Source organism: Arvicanthis niloticus, chromosome 2 (genome assembly GCF_011762505.2).
Source record: "Arvicanthis niloticus isolate mArvNil1 chromosome 2, mArvNil1.pat.X, whole genome shotgun sequence".
In the NCBI taxonomy this organism is placed as follows: domain Eukaryota; kingdom Metazoa; phylum Chordata; class Mammalia; order Rodentia; family Muridae; genus Arvicanthis; species Arvicanthis niloticus.
The window spans coordinates 125858964-125879119 of NC_047659.1; the positions used below are offsets into that span (position 1 = coordinate 125858964).

General features: G+C 50.5%; 1 protein-coding gene across 5 annotated transcripts in view; it reads left to right on the forward strand.

The window, feature by feature from the left end:
* Positions 1 to 20156, forward strand: part of Epb41l1 (erythrocyte membrane protein band 4.1 like 1) — a 119836-nt gene that overhangs the window by 41576 nt on the left and 58104 nt on the right. Inside the window, exon 1 of one of the 5 annotated variants that reach the window (XM_034495471.2) lies at positions 11261 to 11478. The exons of the other annotated variants lie outside the window; for them this stretch is intronic. The gene's annotated coding sequence lies outside the window, so the exon portion shown is untranslated. Of the gene's footprint in view, positions 1 to 11260; positions 11479 to 20156 lie in introns of those variants that run through there. 5 annotated transcript variants of the gene reach the window in all.

Genomic DNA, 20156 nt, shown 5'->3' on the forward strand with positions numbered 1-20156 from the left:
GTGATCCCAGCACTGAAGATCCAGAGATCCTTGGGGGCTTGCTGGCCAACCAGTCTAGCCTGTTTGGGGAGTCCCAAGCCATTGAATACCTGGTCTCCACATGTATACACATACAGATAGGTATGTTTATACATAGACACAATTTATATATTTAAAAAAAAAATATTCGGTGTGTGTGCATATGTACCCATGGAGGCCAGGAGAGGGCGCTGGATCCCCTAGAGCTGGAGTTTCCAGTTGTTGAGCTGCCTGATGGGGGGTGGGGGGACTGAACTCAGGTCCTCTGGAAGAGCAGTGCTCACTCTTAACCAGTGAGCCACACGATTTTAGTTTAGAATCAAAAGGCAACACAATCACCGGGCACAACAAGTAGCATCCTAAGAGTAAGCCATGCTAAGTTAAATCCTCCAGTAGCGGATCCCAACTGATCTGCTTCCTGAACCGGGTGGGGGTCTCCGCTGGCTCCTTCCTACTCAAAAGCCAGCCTCTTTTCTCCTGCCTCCGCTGTCCCTCAGTCCAACCCGGAAGTCCTGCCTACTGACCCAGTGATTGGTTTCCTTGAAATCTTTATTCATTAGAAGGGTCACATGAAGTCTTGAATATATGATTCACTCCTGCCCAGGCAGCCCCTCTTGGGGAAGCGGAATTAGCATCAAAATACAAACAGCACCAGGGCTGTCCCCAGCAGTCAGGGGAGACTGCTGCTGCTGCTGCTGCTGCTGCTGCTGCTGCTGCTGCTGCTGCTGCAGTCTGGCTGCCCCTTTCCACACCTGGTACCCTCTCCCTGCTGCGATGCTGGGCCTAGCCTGGTGTGATAAGCATGGTTAGTAATCCAGGCCATCCATCCTAGAGGTTGGCATGGCTTCCCTGGCCAGGTTGACAGACTAGAGCATGTGGTGGGCAGTGATCCGTGGGAGCTGGGGGTGGCAGTTGTAGCTCTAACAGTAGAATTACCCTATGTACTGTCACCTGTCCTCTGAAAATAACCCTGGTCTGTTCCAAGTGACCATACTACGAGGTATTCGAAGTTACAGCCATTGGCTTGGATACTAAAGTGGGAGTGGGGGGGGTGAGTCGGGATGGGATTTGGGGAGCCTCTTTATTGGTTGGCCTCTGAGCCAAGGATTTGGAGTGGAGCAGGGATGAGAGGCAAGCCAGGTTCTGCTCCTTCTGTTCTGCAGAGCTAGGGACAATCTGTCTATTTGGGGGGAAGCAGCAGAGGGAACAAGCAAGGTGTGTTTCAGGACTACATGCTCATGAAGAACTCTGGAGACAGCTAGCCAGGTTGGGACAGGTTCTGGAAGGGAAACAGCAATGATCCAGTCTTCAACAGTATTCTGCCAAAGCCCATTCAAATCTTTCTTGGTGGACTGTCTACTGCAGGATAAAGATTTGCAAGTTTGAGGCTAGCCTGGTCTGTAGAATGTGATCCCATCTCAATATGTATAACAAAAGTGAAAAGTTATATATCTTTCCAATGTATGCATGCATAGAAAGGGTTTCTTTAAATTAGATAAGAATACAGAACACACACACACACACACACACATACACACACACACATACACACACACAGAGGGTTGGGGTGGGGACTTATCATTGTTGATTGGAGACCACCTAGGCCAGTGTTCTAACTATTCATGACTCAGAGAGTGATTTATGCATGGGTTTCAGGGAGTCCCTTGTACAGAGCAACTCTGTCTAGAAATGTTTGTGTGTTTGTTTGTTTCTATCTTTTTCTTCTTGAGACAGGGTCTTACTCTGTAGCCCAGGCTGGCCCAAACTCACTATCCTCCTGTCTCTGCCTTCCAAGTAATGACCATTGAATACTTGTTTTAGTTAGATATTTTTCTTTTTCTTTTTTTCTGACATAGGGTCTCACTATGTATCTCTGGCTGTCCTTGAACTCCTAGAGATCCTCTTGTCTCTGCTTCCCAAGTGCTGGAATTAAAGGCATGTGCCAGCATGGCTGGCTTAGTTGAGCATTTTCTAAGACAGATCACCTCTGTTAACTCTTACAGTAACCACACAGAGCTGTAACAAGGAAACAGGGACACGGAGAGATTAAGCACTCCTACCGAATGGCTGAGGCAGGACGGAGAGCCTGGTCCACTGACTCCGGAGGCCAGGGTTGCTCTGAAACTGTGGTATGACTCTATGCTGCAGATGCCAACTGTTAGAATTCATCATAATGACAGGGGGACTAGCTTCCGATTCAGTAGGTATGGGAGGATTCTGAGGATCCCACGACCATGAGTTCCAGGTAATTCTGCTGCTGCAGGGACCACACATGGAGAACCACTGCTCCTCTGCTTACCGATAGGAAGAAAAGAGGGACGGAAGAGACAGGATTCTTTTATTTCCTGTGTTTGTATGCATATGTGCATGTTCACGGGCACATTTATGTCACCACAGACATGTAGATGTCAGAGGACAACCTCACATTTCTGTTCTCACTTCCTCATTTGAGTCTCTTTTTTAGCTGCAGTGTTTACCTGGGCCCTCCAGCTCTGGGGATTGACCTGTCTTTCCATCCCTCACTCCAGGTGTGCTCGGGGATTATGGACATGTGTACCACTTCAATTACAGAAATACATGCCCATGCCTGGCTTTTACTGGGGTCTGGGGATTTGAACTCAGGTCATCAGGCTTGGACAGCAAGCTCTCTCACCCTTCTCACTTGAGAAATGCATCTTGATCTCCGCTGGACTGGTTTAATGGCTCTCACCTTGGTTCCTGACCTTTGCTACCCCACAGTCATTCCCTGTCGGGCACAAACCATCTCAAGCTGTATCCTGCCTCAAACCCAAGTCCTTACCTGCTCTCCTGTTGTCTCCCTTCACTATACAGCAGAAGTTTCTGCAACCACCAACTGGTTCAAACCTTCAGAGTCCGCTCTGATAACCGCTGACTGTGTGGCTGTGAATTTTACACTTTGTTTCATTTTCTTTGGTTTAAATATAGGTCACATGTGACTGGCTGCTAGACAGGGCAAGAAACCACTTGGAATGTCATGCAAGGCTCGGATTGGCACCATCTGCCTTTCCAGCCCCAGCCTCAATGCTCAACATCCCAGGGGCCACGCCACGTGCACCCAGTCTCCTGCACTTACCGTGTCCTTCCCACCACACCTGTTTTTGGAGAGCTTTCACTCCAGCTTGTTCTGCAGCCCTGCCTTCAGAGCTCAGTCCAAGTGCCACCTCTTCCTGAAAGCCTTTGACATCTGTTTTTCTCCAGTTTCTTTCCCTTCCAAATTCCTCCAAGCATCATCCTTTTCCTTTGCATCTTTCCTGATTTCTGCATTCTACCGCAATTGGCTGGACTCCCTAGTTTATTTTCTCCTGAACTGTGAGCTTTGAGATCATGTGACCATTTCCCATAGCGAGCTCTTCCTTCCCACCACAGGTCCCTTCCAAGTATACAGAAGAGCTAGATAAATGCCACAGACTTGCACTGGTGCACTGGGAAGCAAAGATGATAATGTGTCATTCCTATCCTCCAGCTGCCCAGGCTCCTACCAGTCTGGTCCATGCCCAGAGAGCCATGGAAGCCAATGGTTATTTTGGGCAGGGAGATAAAAGTCACAGAGGGCCCTGTTGGCCAGGGGAGTCCAAGCGGGAGCAGTTGAAGCAGAAGGCTGTGTTTACTCACAGACATTTTCTCTACCCAGCCTGGCCTGGTACAAGTAGATGGGTACACCCAGACGTTGGTGCCTGGCTGCCTTCTAAAGCTGGGATTAAGTGGTGGTACAGCGGCTGGTCTGGCCGTCTGGTCTCTGCAGATGGATGGATGAGGAGAAGGTTGCAAAGTCTGCAGAGCAGCGCCAACTTGTGCAAATGGAATATTGGCTGGGTGGTCCCAGGGTGGAGACTGGGAGGCAAGCACATTTTTGTCAGCAGAGTGACGAGCAGCAGGTGAATTTTTGTCTGGCCTGGTTTGGTGGTTCATGAGGTATTCAGATCTGTTCTTATTTGAATGTAGAGACCGTTGGAAAGAAAGAAAGAAAGAGACATCTTGCTGTTTTGAGACCCTAATGCTAAGAGTATTTCACATCAGCTTATAGAAAACATTTTTTTTTTCTTTCTCAGGTCAGGCATGGTAGCTCATGCCTTTAATTCCAGTATGTAGGAGGCAGAGGCAGGCAGATCTCTGTGAGTTCACCAGCTTAATCTACATAGTGAGTTCCAGACACTGGTAAAGATCATGAGAACCTATCTTTAAAAGAGAGAGAGAGAGAGAGAGAGAGAGAGAGAGAGAGAGAGAGAGCGCGCAAGCACCTTTCTTGAGCTGGGGGATACTTTGAAGATACAAGTTAAATCTTTAGGAGCCATGTTTTTGGTTTTTTTTTTTTTCAAATAAGCCAGGCCTGGTGGCCCTTGCTTGTAATCTCAGGGCCCCGGGAACAAGAGGCAGGCAGATCCCTATGGCTGTGAGAGATCCTGTTGCAAACACAAACTAGGTAGACAGCATCTTCAGAAGAGCAGCCAAGGCTGTCCTTTAGCTGTCACTCATCCTTTCACAAACATGCAGGCCTGCATGTGCACACGTGTGCACGTGCACACACACAATATGTAAATTATTGAAATCGTAACATAGATACAACAGTGCACATAAGGGCATCACAAATAGACACATGCTTTGTGTAATTGTCTCTTGACAAGACCTAAAAACCGTCTCATCATCTCCACAGTATATTGTGTTTTGCCAAATGAATGCAGGGCAGGGTCATGAGGGGACAAACACAAGTTCCCGAGTTAGGTATTTCTGGGGCTGAATCTTGCATCCTCTCTCCATTACCAAAGGACGCTGGACTAGTGACTTCAATTCCATCCCCTGTAAAATCAAGGTGGGTATGTAATTTTGCTTTACAGGGTAGTGAGAGATTTAAGATGGAAAATGTAGGCAAATTGCTAGGCACCATGCCAGCCTATAGCTGTGGATTCTAACACTCTGCAAAGATGCTGCTGATTGACAGTGATGCTGCAGCCTCTTCCCACACCGGGACCACAGGCAGCTCTTCTCCTATCATCCCCCTCCTCCCAGCCTCTAAGTGATGCTCTCAGAGATCTCCTCTGACTGCAAGGAACCTGAGAAGCCACAACAATGAAACCTCAGCTGACACTTCCGGCTCCTGACAGGCTGGGTGGCAGTCTGCATCCAGTGGGAACTTGGCCACATTTTTTTTTTTTTAATATTCAGCCCCAACAGCATGATTCCCAGACTCCCAGAGGAAGGCACGTTTCCCAGACAGTGGCTGGAAGCATGGGGACCCCAGAAGGAATTGTAGCCAAGGTGAAATTGAGGTGCCAGAACTCATCCTTGGGGTGTCCTGACATTCGGGTGGACCCCTGACTCCACTTGCTTCCTGACCTTTGGCTCTGGGGTGAGGGTGACCAGGGTGTGCCATACGTGACTACCAAAGGGTCCTTGTGGTTTGAAAGATGAAAGTGGCTTCTAAAGCCACAGTGTACCAGGGGGTTAAGCCTTCTGCAAGTCACATAACCCATGGCCACTGGGAGGGGCCATTGTTGTAACTAGCCATAGGGGGTGTCTCAGGAGGGAATGAGGAAGGACTTCCTGGAGGACGACTAGAAGAGTGACCGTGGGGAAGGGAAAATTCATCCAGGCAGAGGAAAAAGCTCGTGTGAGAGCAAGCATGTGTCAGAGCTACTGTACCCTGGGTACCCAGAACCATCAGTCTGACAGCAAATCACATAGCTTCTGAGGCTAAGAGTGAGGCACAAGGAGAGATCAGCCTGGCAAAGGTCTCAAGAGTCAAGCTGAGGTGAGTTCTTTCCTCAGTGAGGTACTGCTGAAGACACTGGGAAGGTGAGCAGAGTCTGCCCCCTGCTGGGCTCCTGGAAATCAGCAGTAATAGTCTGTTTGTTGTCCATGCCATGACGATGTCCAGCTCTGCCCAGGGCTTGCTTGTGGATACCAAGATGGCAGTGGAGGGAAAGCTTCAGAGCCCCACTTTGACAACTGAGCCTGGATTCAGAAGAGGAGATGGGAGGAGACAAGAGTGTGGCAAGCAGAGAAGGGGGGTGCAGGAAGTGGGGTTGGGGTGGCTTTCCTTGGAGGGAATACAATCTTGAGGATATGTGTACCTGCGAGAGACTAAGGAGTACTGCAGAGGTAGCTGAGGTGGGGTCTTACCTGTGCCGGGGGAGGGCATCTGAGCTGCCATGCCCCCTTGGTGGATAATGTCCTGTGATCCTGTAGCATCACTAAGAGGGAATGCCTATGGTACATATCCCCAGGTTCAGGCTGGTCAAGTCATTGGCAAGGTCATGGAGCTCCTGTATTGAAGAATGCCTCACCTTGTACCAGCCCTTCACGTGGGCAGCTTGGCTCTTCCACTGTGCTGTACTAACTATGAGCTAGTTAGTGCTTTATTCTCATGGCCTGCCATGCAGCTTTAAGGCACCCGCAGCCGTCTACACCAGACCTTATGTGGGAGCATTCAGTTTCCAATCTAGGCCAAGGTTCAAGAGGAGGTGATGCCCTTGGGGACTGCGGTTTGGGGAGACTTCCTAGTAAAGTGGAGGGGAGCAGCTAGCAGGTGAGGGTCTCTGCCATGTGAGTCCTGTTACTCATCCAACCCAGCCTTCTCCTTCCGCTTGGCCCCAGCTGCCCTGCAGTGTCTTCTCGAGAGTGCCAGCACTGAGGGAGAAGAGCCTCGCCAGGCAGAGCTTCCCAAGCCCGTGGGACACACTGCTTTAGAAAGTTTGGCTCCAGTAGCTTCCTCCCTCTGGCCCAGCTCTTAGCTGCCTGCGGCTTAGCTCAGCCCACCCAGGCCCTGCTGTCCTCTGAGGCCAGAGCCAGATGTCTTGCAGATCCTTTGCCCTTAAATACCCTTGTTGTGTGACCTCTGTTTTAATCCAGGGTATCTTAGCTTCCCCTCCTCCAAGATACCTTTTCTTATCTCCATGGGCACCATCAAGATTTCAGAGTATCCAAGTCTATACTAACCAAAAGAAACACAGCGTGGGCCACATGTGCAAGTCATACATACAATTAAAAGGACAAAAGAGCTGCTCACACATGCTCTTAGTCCCAGCACTTGAGAAGCTGAGGTGGGAGGAGCTCTTGAGTTCAGGAGTTCAAGTCCAGATCACTGGGCAACATAGCAAAACTTTATGTCAAAAAACAAAAACAAACAAACAAAAAAATGCCGAGTGTGGTCCATACCTTTAATCCCAGCACTGGGGAAGCAGACGGGTTGGATCTCTGTGACTTTGAGGCCAGTCTGGTTAGTCCAGCTACTGGGTTCAGTGAGGAGGCCCTGTCTCAAAAAGATCAGGTAGAAAGCACCCGATGTATTCCACATGCACTAACATACATGTATACATACATGTACCTATGCATGCACGACATACAGGACTGAGGTTATAGTTTAGGGATAGAGTGCTTGCCTAGCATGCACAAGATCCTGGGCTGGATCCCTAAACACACACACACACACACACACCCCAAATGAAATCATTCTAATGAGGTTTTACTTAATTTGAGATATATATATATATATATATATATATAAGCTTTTAGTTAGTTAGTTTGAGACAGGCTAGTGTTGAACTCCTGATTCTCCTACCTCCATCTCTCAAGTGCTGGGATTTCATAGCAGCTGCCCATGTGAAGGGTTGGTACAAGGTATGGGGGGCACTCTTTGTACTGAGTTCTATGACCTTGCCAATGCCTTGACCTGTCTGAACCTGGGGGTACCACAGATTCCAGCAGGCCCAGTCCCATAATATTAAAACAAGATTTTTTGAGATATATAAACATTCTCTTTAATTTTAGTTCTTAGACTTCAAAATCCACTCTCTGTCTTAAGTTTACTGCACGTTTCCATTTGTACATTTCAGGTTCTTGGCAGCTACCCGTGGCCAGAGGCATCTGTGTTAATTAGCGCAGGCCTAGAGGCAAGGGGGAGTCTCTGATGGTTGAGGCTCAGTGTTTGGCATCAGATGGCTCTCTGGTCACATTCTAGTCCTGTCATTTATCAGCGGGTGAGCATTGGCACCTCATCAGTCCTCTGAAGCTCAGTCACTTCAGCTGTGAAAAGGATCGGTAATTTCAGGGCCTGGCAATTGTCAATTGTTTCAGGGATTAATCCCGTGAATGTTCCAGACTCGGGACGTGCTAGGCAAGTGGCATGGAAGTCAGTCTCTAGGGCCCTCTACTGTCCTCACCCATTGGACCCTTCTCTGGCATCCAGGCCTCAGGATAAACATCACTGCTTCCTAAAAGAAAGGTGGTGGTGGTGGGGGGAGGCAGGGACAGCACTGAGAACAGATTACCCCCAATCCCCAGATGATAAAATCTCTTAGGGCCTGAGTTTCTCCTCTGAAAGGTCAAAGGGTGGTGGAAGAGTCCTGTCTGAAGTTTGGTGGAGTCTCTGACCCACCATAGTTGTGGAGGCCTGGGGCTGATGCTGTGTGCTCTGTCTTCTGTGTCCTGGCTTTCTGGGATCTTAGACTTCTACACTTTCAGGTCCCCTCGTTGTTAAAATTTAAGAGGAAGCACTTTCTCCTCCTTCTTAGGCAGAGCCGACAGGAAGTACAGTATCCTGCCCTCTTCCTGTGAGCCCCTGCTGTTAACCCTCACAGCACCCCAGTAACAGGAGGACAGCAGGGAGTTCCCCTCATGAGGCTCAGAGAGGTCAACTTGTAGAAGACCAGGGCTGGAAGCAGCCTCAAGCACTCCTAAGGACATGGGGCGAAGGGCTCTTTCTCATCAGGGTGCCTGATGTTTCTCTATGGTGAGAGGCAGGGTGGTGTTGAATCCCGTGCCTCAATTTCCCTGTTTGGAGAATGGAAGCAGAAAAGTACCAGGGTAGTGATTTCAGCGATGCCCGCAGAACCCGTGCATCTTTAGAGTTCCCATGCTGTGTCTTGTTTGTAATTTCTTTGGAGAAATCACGTGGGGAAAGTGGAAGGGTCCAGAGCCCACATTACTGTGTAGACTGACCTTGGCCAAATCACTCACCACTCTGGGCCCTGGTTGCTTCTTTATAACTTGGGGGAGGGGGGTGTTAACTCAGATGATGCTGTGGAATCAGATACTTTGCAAACTGGAAACCGCTAATGACAGACCTAGAAGAGAATCCCAGAAAAATAATGATAAAAGCAATAGAAAGAGAGACAGACATCATTCCAGAGACAGCCCAGCCTCCAGTGTGTTGCCACTGACCGGAAGTGAATTGGGCCCTTTAGATATGAATCTAAAATGAAGTCTGGGAACATCCTGCTTTGGTCCTGAAGTAGCCTGGGTTTTCCTGGGAAAGTGAGAGGGCCTAGGAGGCTGGGAACCAGGCTCTGCCCCAGGGGAGGGATGGGGAGGGATGGGGAAAAGAGAGGGCGTGTCTGGGAAAGAGTTAAACTGAGGAATGGGGAGGGCCTTGGCTCTGCAGCCTTGGGAGCTTGTGGTTGAGAAAGCAGAAGAGGAAAGGTTAGCCGGGAAGCAAAATGCCTGGAGGCAGGCAGCTGAGGGAGGCCTCTCCACAACTGTACCCACAGAGCAGCAAGTTCCTCTGATGACACTCAGTGAGTTCGGCAGGTTGTTCCAGTCATTAATTTGAATAAACATGGCTCACGAATAGTGTATACCCTTGAGAGTCAGCGACTTGCTTGGAGGCCATACTGCTAAGGACCTGTGTGAGGCTCCTTGGGTAAAGGACTCTTGGAGATAAGGTCTGGGAGGAAGCCCCGCCCACTTGGCTTAAGCTGATTGGTTTTCCACCTCTTGTCTGGAGTGGGGTTGGCTAGTGTCATACTGCTCTTGCCCACTCCTCAGACTAGTGGACAGCTGGCAGCAGCAAGGAGCTTACTCTTGAGCATCCAATGAAGAAGGGACTTGTCCACACTAAGGAAAAGGCCTGGCTTGGAGGTTGAGCAAAGGGATTTCCCTAAGGAGTGCTGTAAGGTTCTAGGTGTGGGGCTGCAATCTAATGTTACCTAAAAGGAAGGGGGAGGGAGTGTGGGACACCCCCCATTTCCTACCTCCCCCACCCTCTTCACCTCCCCCAGTCTCTGCCCAGTAAAGATAGTACAGACACAACTGCAATGTGTGTGTGTGTGTGTGTGTGTGTGTGTGTGTGTGGTGTGGGGAGAGGGGGATGACAGAGGGCTTGAGTACTATGGACCAGACATTGGCTTGCACATAGTAGGTATGCAGGGTGATTGGAAGAATGAAAGAATGAGCATGCGTGGAGCTGATGGTGATGTTGAGGGAGTGAGGATCACATGGGTTGCCATTGTAGATTCATGGTGACCGTCTTTGGTGACCATGTATGAGTTGCTGCCATTTCTCCCAGGCCTTCCCACACACTGGGATCCGGAGCCAGGTTAAGTCCAAGTCTAATCCTGTCTTTCATGGTTTACAAACTGAAGCCTGGAGCATGGCAGTAGCTTGCCAGGAGTACTTGCTGAACCAGTTGTAGAACTAGATTGGAACCCAGGCCCTCTTTTTTTTCCAACGTGCTCTTTGGCTGCCAAAGGCTTGGATAAGAGGGAGGTGACCTGGTGGAACTGGCTTTTTGGGTTGTAACTGTGCGGCTGGAGTGGAGGAGTAAGGTTTAGCTTGGCTTTGAGCCATGACCTCTGTGGCCCCTTCGTAGACCCTGGGAGCACACACCACCGCGTGTCCTTATACATAATAAACATCTCGACCCAGGTCCCTAAAGGATTCCTTTGCTGTTACACTACTGTCATGGTCACCGAGGCACAGAGGTACTGGGGAGCACACCCACCCTAGGGACACTCATGCCGAATGATTCCCGGAAGGCAGTTGCCTTGCGGCTTCCCTACTGGGAGAACAACGCTATGTCCCAGGCGGGTTCTGTCCCCGTGCTGAGCTTGCAGGGGAGTGAAAGGGATCGGTAGGGGAGTGAAGGGGACCCGACTCTGTGGGTTGGGAGGCCCACAGAGGCTGAGTCACCTCTTCTGAGTCAGGGATCCTCCTCCTTCTTCTCCCCTCCCCCCATCTCTCTCCCTAAGCCCCCACTAGGGCTTGGCCCAGAGAGCCCGCGAGCGAGCTAGCGAGCGAGGAGGCCGGCTGGCCAGGGCCAGGGCGGAGACGGCCATCTCGTCCCGCAGTGGACCGCGGGGTGGCGGGGAAAGGGCGGGGGAGGCAAGGCAGGCAGCCGAGGAGGCGGAGGCAGGGGCTGGGCGCCGCGAGCGAGGAGGCAGGCTCGCGGCCGCCCCTGGGCTGGGCGCGGAGGCCGCGGCGGGGGCGGGCCGCGCGGCGGGCGCCAGGCCCGGGGCTGTGGGCACGGTGCCCAGCCCCCGGCGCACGCCGACCGCCGCGGCCGCCGCCGCTGCTGCAGTCGGCATCCATCAGCGGGCGGGGGTGTCGGGGAACAGGCTGCTCCGCAGAGCCCGCCCGCGCCGCCCCGCCCCGCGGCCTGCGGGCCCGGAGGAGCCGAGGGGACCGGCCCTCGCCCAGCCGGCCCGAGATGGGGACCCCCAGGCCCAGGTAGGCACGTGGGGACCGGTGATCAGATGGCATGGGGGACCCGGGGCGTGCTACGTCTAGGCCCAGCCTCCAGCCGTGGGGGGAAGAGACGGGGTGAGATTAGGAGCTGAGTCTGAAGGCTGTTGGCCCCCTTGGCCAGTGTTGGGGAGACCTTTGCTGGTCCTCTCACCCCTGCAGCTTCCTCAGTGCCAGGAGTCAGAGGTGTCAGCTGGCACCTTGGTGTAGAATGAGCCGTTGCTGGGCGGTGGGCTCAGGAAGCTGGCCCACTCTGGTCTGGAAAGCCATCCCAGCTGCCTCCTTTGGTGGCCCAAAGCTCTCTGGTTTTCTTCTCTAGGCTTCTGACGCTGCAGGACGGTATCTTGGCTAGATACTGTTCTCAGCATCTTCCTCATCCTTTGCTTACAGACCCTTTTCTCACTTGTATTGCCTCCTCATTCCTCCTCTTTTCCCTACCTGAGCTGGGTATATAAACATCTGAGGATTCAGACTGTCTGGTAGTTGTACCCCCTGATCAGAGATAGATGCTTCGTGTGTGTCAACTGTACCTGGAACCGTCACACTTGGAGAGCTTAAGTTCCCAAGAGGCAAAGGCATAGTCTTGGTGACAGGCATAGGTGTTTAGGTGACTCAAGCCACTATGGTATTTATTGGGTGCTGAAGTCAGCGACTGGCTGTATGGGCCAGAGAGTCCATGGTTCTGGAAAGGCTGACCAAGCACCCAGAGAATATTCTGAAGCTGCTGCCCCTCTTTCTCCTGACAGCCATGGCTCTTGGTTCTTGCTTCCCCCAGAGCTCTGTGATGCATTGGGTGGTGGGGGCTGGGGAGAACTAACCACGTGTTCCTACCATCACTCTGGATTGGCATGTTACCTCTCTTGCACACCAAGGTGGGAGTGTAACAGGGCTGGATTTAGGACCTCTCTGGAGCTGTGCAGGGGCCAGCTGCTCCATCAGCCTGGTCTCTGTGAGCATTAGGAGACTTCTAGAATCACAGCAGTTGGATGGTGGCCTCAGAGTCTCGTGTCCTAGGCTGGGGTATACAGAATAGAAGTGCTGTGTGCCTGCCACCCATCCATGACTCCAGATGGAGCTTGTGGCAGAGGCAGCCTGTACCAGCTTCTTGTCACTCATGGTGGCCTAGAGAGGCTCTGCCAGTCATGGAGCAGCTAACTTCTGGTGGCCAGCCTGAGATCCCATGTCCCCAGAAACTGATACTGATGCACAAAATTTATGGCTTACAGCACACAGTCTCTAGGATTTGGAGGACAGCAGTCCTGGAGGAGAGCATTGGGGGGGGGGGGGGGGCGGGGATAACTTTGTTTCTGGTTTCTGTCAAAGCATTCCCTGGGTGTTGTGGCGAGCTCCAGGCCAGCTCTGTGAGCTTCTTGAAGGGGTTCTATGGTAGAGCCCCACACAAGGACAAGCAGGTCCCTGTGCTCACGGCATTAATATAGAGAAGTGGGTAAAGGTCTAGGGAGGATGAGACTTGTCCAAGGTCACAGCTCCTGAGCAAGAGCCAGCACTGATGTGTTGAGGACTTAAGCTTTTTGGTTAAGGTTTCTCTTCCTTGCCCAAATGCCTGCTCCCTGGCTGCTATGGTTGTTACTCTTTATATAGCACTCTGCCAGAGGATGTACCCTACAGGCTGGAGGTCATGGCCCCCTTTTAGGAGAGCCCTCACATTGCCTCTCAGCTCTTCTCCCATGAGGTGAACAATGGAAACTAGCTCATAAAGGGCCTTGGATCCTCTTGGTGTATCCAGGATGGAAAGGGCTCTTGGGTCCAGAGATATTCTGAGCCCGAGCTGCCGGGGGGTGGGGGGGACGTAGAAAAGGTCTCTTGACTAGACCAGCTGCAGTGGGATGCTCCAACCTCACACCGTGTCTAGACTTCGACTTCTCTGCACTCCTTATTAAAGGGACATGATCATTTCATCCTGGAGCAGCACTAGTGACTGTACAATCAGGGAGATGGTTTTATTGAGCACTTAGTGTGTGCCAGCCCTGATAAGTGCTTCACATCCTCTCCTGTCCCAGCGGCACTATTAGATAATATTATTATGCACTTAACAGATGAACAGAGGCTCACAGAGCTTGCCTGCCCGAGGTCACACAACTGGAAAGTGCGGGGCTGTAGGAGGCCAGAGCCTCTCTCCCTTTACCATGACATTCTACCAGGGACAGTGTCTGGGAGCACCTGGTTAGTGTCCAGTGGAACCCAGTAATTAGCTAGTAGACAAGCACTGGTCCAGATAGAGAAGTCCATGCATTGAGCATGGTGAGCCAAGGTTAGCTCGGCGGGCTGAATGCAATCCTGGCCTTGAGTATCTGGGTCAAAGAGGTATGGGTGGGAGGGGTCAGCATTGACCTTCTGCTTGCTACCTGGCTCTGTCGCTTGCCCCCTGCTACGTTTGGTAGGGCTGGATCCAGCGGCCAGAAGCCACACAGAGGGAAATGTACAAGCACGGGCTGGGACAGTATCTCTGTCAGCAGGGACCTGTGCCTGGCTGGGGGTGGCAGCAAGCTGGCCCTGCTTTCTTAGTAGGAAGGAGACTTATGGATGAGAATAGCAACAGCTAACATTTATTGAGCTCTTACTACATGCCAGAAACTATTTTCATGTCTTACGTGTACAACTCCTACATTCCTCACAAAACCCTGTGAGGGAGCGACTTTTCTTCCTCCCACTTTTTAGATCACATTAGTAGATTACTGAAGGAAGCTAAAGGGTCAGGGAGGCAGGCTGGGTCAGAGCCGCTTTCCAGAGCTCTCAGAGGCAACCAGCCTGTACCCTCCAGGGTCATCTTTGGTTTTGTTCATTTGGAAGTGATCATCCAATCAGATGAGTGCCATTTCTCAAAAGCCTCAGGTCTTGCTGGGCAAGCTGGCCATGGTGCACATGTCGATAATAGCAGAACTTGGGAGGCTGAAGCAGGAGGATTGCCGTGAATTTGAGACTGGCTTGGGATACAGAGTAAGCTCCCCACTAGCCAGCATTAAGTCACATAGTGAGTGAGATTCAGTCACCAAAAACTGAGCAAAGAGGAAGGGCCAGCAAGATGGCTTAGTGAGCACAGGGGCTTGCTGGACAAGCCTGCTGATCTGGGATCTGTCTACAGTAGAAGTGGAAGCTGACTCTTGAAAGTTTTCCTTTGATGGCCATGCCGTGCCGTGGTGCACACACCCACATACCTACTAATGATGATGGTGATGGTGGTGATGATGGTAGTGATGGTGGTGATGATGGTGGTGATGGTGGTGATGATAGTGGTGATGATGATGATAAATAAAAATTTAAAAATTCGAAGAGACAGCTCAGTGATTACCCGTTTGCTGCTCTAGCAGAGGACCAGAATTTGTTCCCACCGCTCCTAGTGAGTATTACTGTCTGTAACCCCATTTGTAGGGAACCTGACCACTATTATCTTCTTCTGGCCTTTGAGGGCGTGCACACCCACACAGATACACAGACACATACCTCTAAAGGTCTTATCAAGTCATGGATGACAGAGCCTTCTTGGCCCCAGAGGTAAGCGTACACTACAGTGTCTGCCTAGTTTGATGCTCGGGGAAGGCTGGCCACTACTGCCAGGTGAGAGTTTGAATGCTTTGGGGTGTGGGAGGAAAAATGGATTCCTTTGAAGAACAGAGGTGACACTATGTGCAGGAGACAAGTCCAGGGAGGGTCAGAAAGTCAGCTTGTGCCTGTGTGTCTGAGCAAGCTGTCCGATTCACTCTGCTTGGGACCAGCTCCGTGGCCTTGGGGACATGGCTTTGTTGCTTTGGGCTGTGGGACCCTCATGGTGTGTTATTACATAAGGTCTCTCTGTGGTGCTGGCATACCGCAGCAACTCTGAGGATTTCTCCTCTCTCCCTTCTGTCTTTTAAATGTCAGGCTGAGGGATTTGGGCTGGACGTGAGCCTGGAGATGCTGGGGACCTTTGCAAGGATTTGGCCTGCGGAGGAGTGTGGTGGGATCCTGTTTGGGAAAGGTCTCTGGCCGGTGTGTGCCCCACAGAGACTGTGACCTTGCAGAGAAATCTCCCCTTGGAGAGTTGTGCTGGGAAAGGAGGAAGGTTGAAGCCCCATTAAGATGTCCCTCCGTGGGATGTCGTGTGGCTTGCCAGGTTGAGGGAGGAACGATGTGGGGGTGGGGAATTCAGCTTCAGACTTGGTGAGATAGAGAAGGGCTGGTCCCCTGTCAATCATTCTGTGGGTTGGGTAGCATCTTATCTGAGCATCTGGCTTTTCATTTCCTTTGAATGAATTCCTTTGGATAAATCCCCATCAGAGCTCATCTGTAATGGCAGCAAATTGGAACTAAATGTCCAACAATAGGGAGATGATTGGGAACATTCCGGAACGTACACTGGATAAAATAACCCACAGTCGCGAAGAGCCACTGATCTCCTCAGAGCGTGGAGCTGGGTGCTACAGAGTCCCTTGCCCCCTTTCTGTGTGTCATGCTGCCCAGTGCCAGCCATGCCATGCATGAGAAGGTGAAGGCTTGCCCCTGTCCGTCTTGAGGGCTGGATTCCTGTCTTATTTCTTACTTTGTCATTGCCATGTGCTTGCTCTGTGATCAGAAAATCAAAGAGGGGGAAGGGACTTGTTCAAGGTCATGTACTTTTTAAACTTTATTTCTGATTTTAAAAATACTTATTTTTATTTTATGTGTCTGGGTGTTTTACCTGTATGTATGTATGTCTGTGTGCTGCATGCATGGCTGGTGCCTGCAGAGGCCAGAAGAGGGCATCAGATGCTCTGGGACTGGAGATATGAGTGATTGCGTGCTGCCATGTGGGGGCTGGGAATTAAGCTCTGGTCCTCTGGAGAAGCAGCCAGTGCTGTTCACCACTGGGACAGCTTTGAAATTTTCATTTATTTGTTTGTTTGAAATTTGTGTGTGTGTGTGTGTGTGTGTGTGTGTGTGCGCGCGCGCGCGCGCGCGCATGTGGAATTCAGAAAATAACCTTCGAGGGTTGGTTCTCTCCACCGTGTGAGTTCTGGGAACTGAGCTTAGGTAGTCAGGCCTGGAGGTAAGTGCCTTTACTCCTGAGCTAGCTCTGCAGTCCAGTCAGGCAAGTTGTAAGTGTCCGTAGTTACCACGGTCTTACCACCTCTGTTTACCACGGTCTTCTCATTCACTGCTCAGTATTTATGCTCCTTGACTGAGGTGGAGTTACAGCCCTAAAAACCCAGTGCAGGAAAACAAACTACATGGAGACTGCATTGAACACACTGAACCTTTGAGCTCAGCACCACAGTCCAGCGTAGAGCACAGGCTGTTGGCCATCGCCATCAAAGGGATGGCTCAGAGCTGGGACTCAACTTTTGTTTTGCCCAGAGTCCCTGGAGGGCACTCTGTGGCCACGCTCTAGCTCAGGGAAGGATCAAAATTCAACGTACGCTCTTACTAAACGCCTGTTGTTTTCCTATCTTTGTAAAGCCAAACATCACAAATTGAGGGTCATCTTTAGTGTTGAGAGAGAAGCACAGAAAGATACCGTGTGAGGACGGGATGCTCACTGGTCAGGGCTGAAGTCTTATTTCTATTTTTGCCAGAGGTTTGGGGAATCAGTTAATGTTGTTCGGACTCAGGTTCTCCCGTTTACCGTGGATAGTCCACATGCCTGCCCCTGAGACTGTCAGAGCACGGTCATTAAGGCGCATGAGGTGCTAAACATTAGCTGGTCCACAGAAAGGCACCGGGAGGAGGAAGCCATAGGTGCTAGGATTGGTGTTAAGTGAGAAGAGCCCACAGACTCACCCACATCCAGATTACAGTGCTGTACCATTGGGTTGGGTCATTAGACACCCGGGGTTGGGGGGAGGGGAAGAATCAAATGGCGACAGAGTCACACAAGTACAATGAGAGGCAAAGAAGACCGACTCAAGTAAATCTTTTTTTTTTTTTTTCCTCTGAGACAGGGTTTTTCTATGTAGCCATTGGCTGTCCTGAAATCCACTCTGTAGACCAGGCTAGCCTTGAGTTCAGAGATCTGCCTGCCTCTGCCTCCTGAGTGCTAGGATTAAAGGTTTGCACCATCACTGCCTGAACAAATCTTTCTTCAATGTTATATTGATTTTTTTCCTCAGTTTTTAAAAAATTCTCTCTCTCTCTCTCTCTCTCTTGCTTTTTCTCTTGTGTGTGTGTGTGTGTGTGTGTGACATTTCTGTGAGAGAAGACACACAGATGTCACAGGAACGGGGGTCAAAGGACAACTTACGGGAGATGGTGTTCTCAGCTCCCACCTTGTTTTGAGTCAGGACCTCTCTTCCCTCTTCTGCTCGGCCTGTGAACTTCTGGGAGATTCTCTCATCTCTTTCTTCAACCTCACAGAAGTATTGGGATTTCAGTTTTGAATTACCACGTCTGGTAATTTTTACATGCGTTCTAGAGACCCACACCCAGGTCTTTAGGCTTGTGTGGCCCTTGCTCAGGCTCCCTGATCCACGCCCCAGCACCTTAGTGGGTTCGCTGTGTTAATTAATTCAATTTAATTTTACTGTCTATTTTCACATGGACTGAACTCGGTTGTCAGGCTTGCAAGTGATTTTTCTAGCAGAGCTGCCTCCTGGCCTCTTAGCTTAATTACAAAGACGTTCCAGAGAGATGGCTTAGCTGTGTAAAGGTGACTGTCCCAAGCCTGATGATCTTAATTCTCAGGAAACATGTGGTGGAAGTTTAATGAAAACTGCTTCCAAAAAGTATTCCCTGATTTCCATGTGTGCCATGCCATGCACACCCACACACTCATACACACAAACACACACACACACACACACACACACACACACACAGAGTAAATTTTACAAAAGATATTTTAAAAATATCAGAGTAATTCAGAAAATGCTTTTTATTTTCTCCACCAAAATCCTGCTCTGCAGAAGAAGCCAGATGCAATTTGAATCCTTACAGCAGATTTCTGTGTCAGGACAAGGTCATGAACGGCATCCTTGTTTTATAATTGCATTTTAATTTGTGGGTTCATTGTTATTTTTCACATGCATAAATAAAATATGTTTCACAGATGTTCATACCCGAGGACACAGCTTGGTGGTAGGTGCTTCCCTAACCTGGTTCAGGCCTCAGAACTGCAAGGAAAATGACCACACTAGACAATTAATGCTCTTGTGGTGACTTAAATGGATAGATCCTAGCTGGTCTGTCCAGCCTCCTGTTGATGGGCTTTTGAGGTTGTTGTTAGTTTTACCCTGTTCTCATCAGTATTAATAAGGGAGCACTACTGGTATTTAGACAACCTCGAAGGATCAAGTGGAGAGGGAAAATAAAGTAGAAATCTCAAGGCCATGAGTTGCCCTTAAAGGTTTGTCCTGTCTGCCTCTTCTTGTTTCCCTTTGAGAACCCTTTCCTGTCACTCTGAACTCAGGAAGGACCCCGTCTTTCTCTTCTCTAGTATGTCTCTCGCCAGTGACGCTCTCAGCTTCTCTTAGGATGCTGTAAACTGCCCTGTTGGATCTTGCTGCAGCTATGCCCTGTGTCCTTGGAGGAGTCTGTCCGTCTGTGCGGTAGGATGCCCATCTGACCATGGGTACCACTGCCCCAGCAGGCATCTGCTGTGTGTTGCATACTGTGCCAGCGTGAGCGGGGACCATGTGGCTCCCGGTTGTTCCATTCTTACTAAATGCCTTTGCCATAAGGGGCACTATTCCCGTTTTACCTGATTGCACCGGCTTCCGGAGAGGCTAACTAATGTGTCCAAGGTTGCCCAGCCCGTGGAACTGTGACCTTCGCTCTGGCTTCGTTTTCAGAACTGCTCTTCTCCGTGCTCCTTCAGCCAACCATCTCTCTGTCTGTCATTGGTGAGATCCAAGCAAAATAATAATTCTGGAAGAATATTCTAGTGGGGCATGAAGAGAATCCCAGCTCGCAGGATGCTGTGACAGGGTGCTCTGAAGGTCAAGGACAGTCTCAGACTCACACAAATTAACCAAATAAAAACAAGACTCCTTCAAACTCTAAAGTGCCCTGCATGTGTGTGTGGGAGAATTGAGACTACAGCAATTGTTTCTACATCCAGGGCAACAGTAGTTTTGGCTCTGTGGTTTACAGCAAGTTAGAGGTCATGGGATGTAGCAGGATCAAGGGACAATGATCTCTGGGCTTTCCGCCAGCAGACCTGGGGCTGGTCCTGGCTGTACTCAAGCTGACTAGCTGTGTGATGTCAGCTACCTGACCCAGCCTGGTGTAAACCCTCCACCCTGTATGGCAGCTTGGATGGGTGAGGTATAGCCCAGAAAGGCTTTCAGACTACTCTGACAAAGGCGGTCTTGGCTGCCCCCTGCAGCTGTTAGCGTGGACCAAGCGGGAGGTATCTTTCCTCTTTGATGTCCTTACTCTGCAGATCAACGCTGTCCTGTGGTCCCTGTCCCACACCAGCAAATCCCTCTGCGGCTCCTCAATAGCCTGTGAAACTTGTAGACAGAAAGCCAGTGCTGGTAGGTGGTGGCCTCGTTGTCTTGTTTGATTTCATTTGATGCCGTTCTTGTGGATACCACAGGCCTTTGACAAACTGTCATCTCCCAGTGCCTCCCATACCTGAGCACTCACCTCTAAGGATGACTGGAGGCTCAGATCCTTTTAGACCACGTGGGCCTGACTCAGAAAGAGCACAGCCTGCATCCTCCTGTCTGTTCATTCACATCCATTCAGTC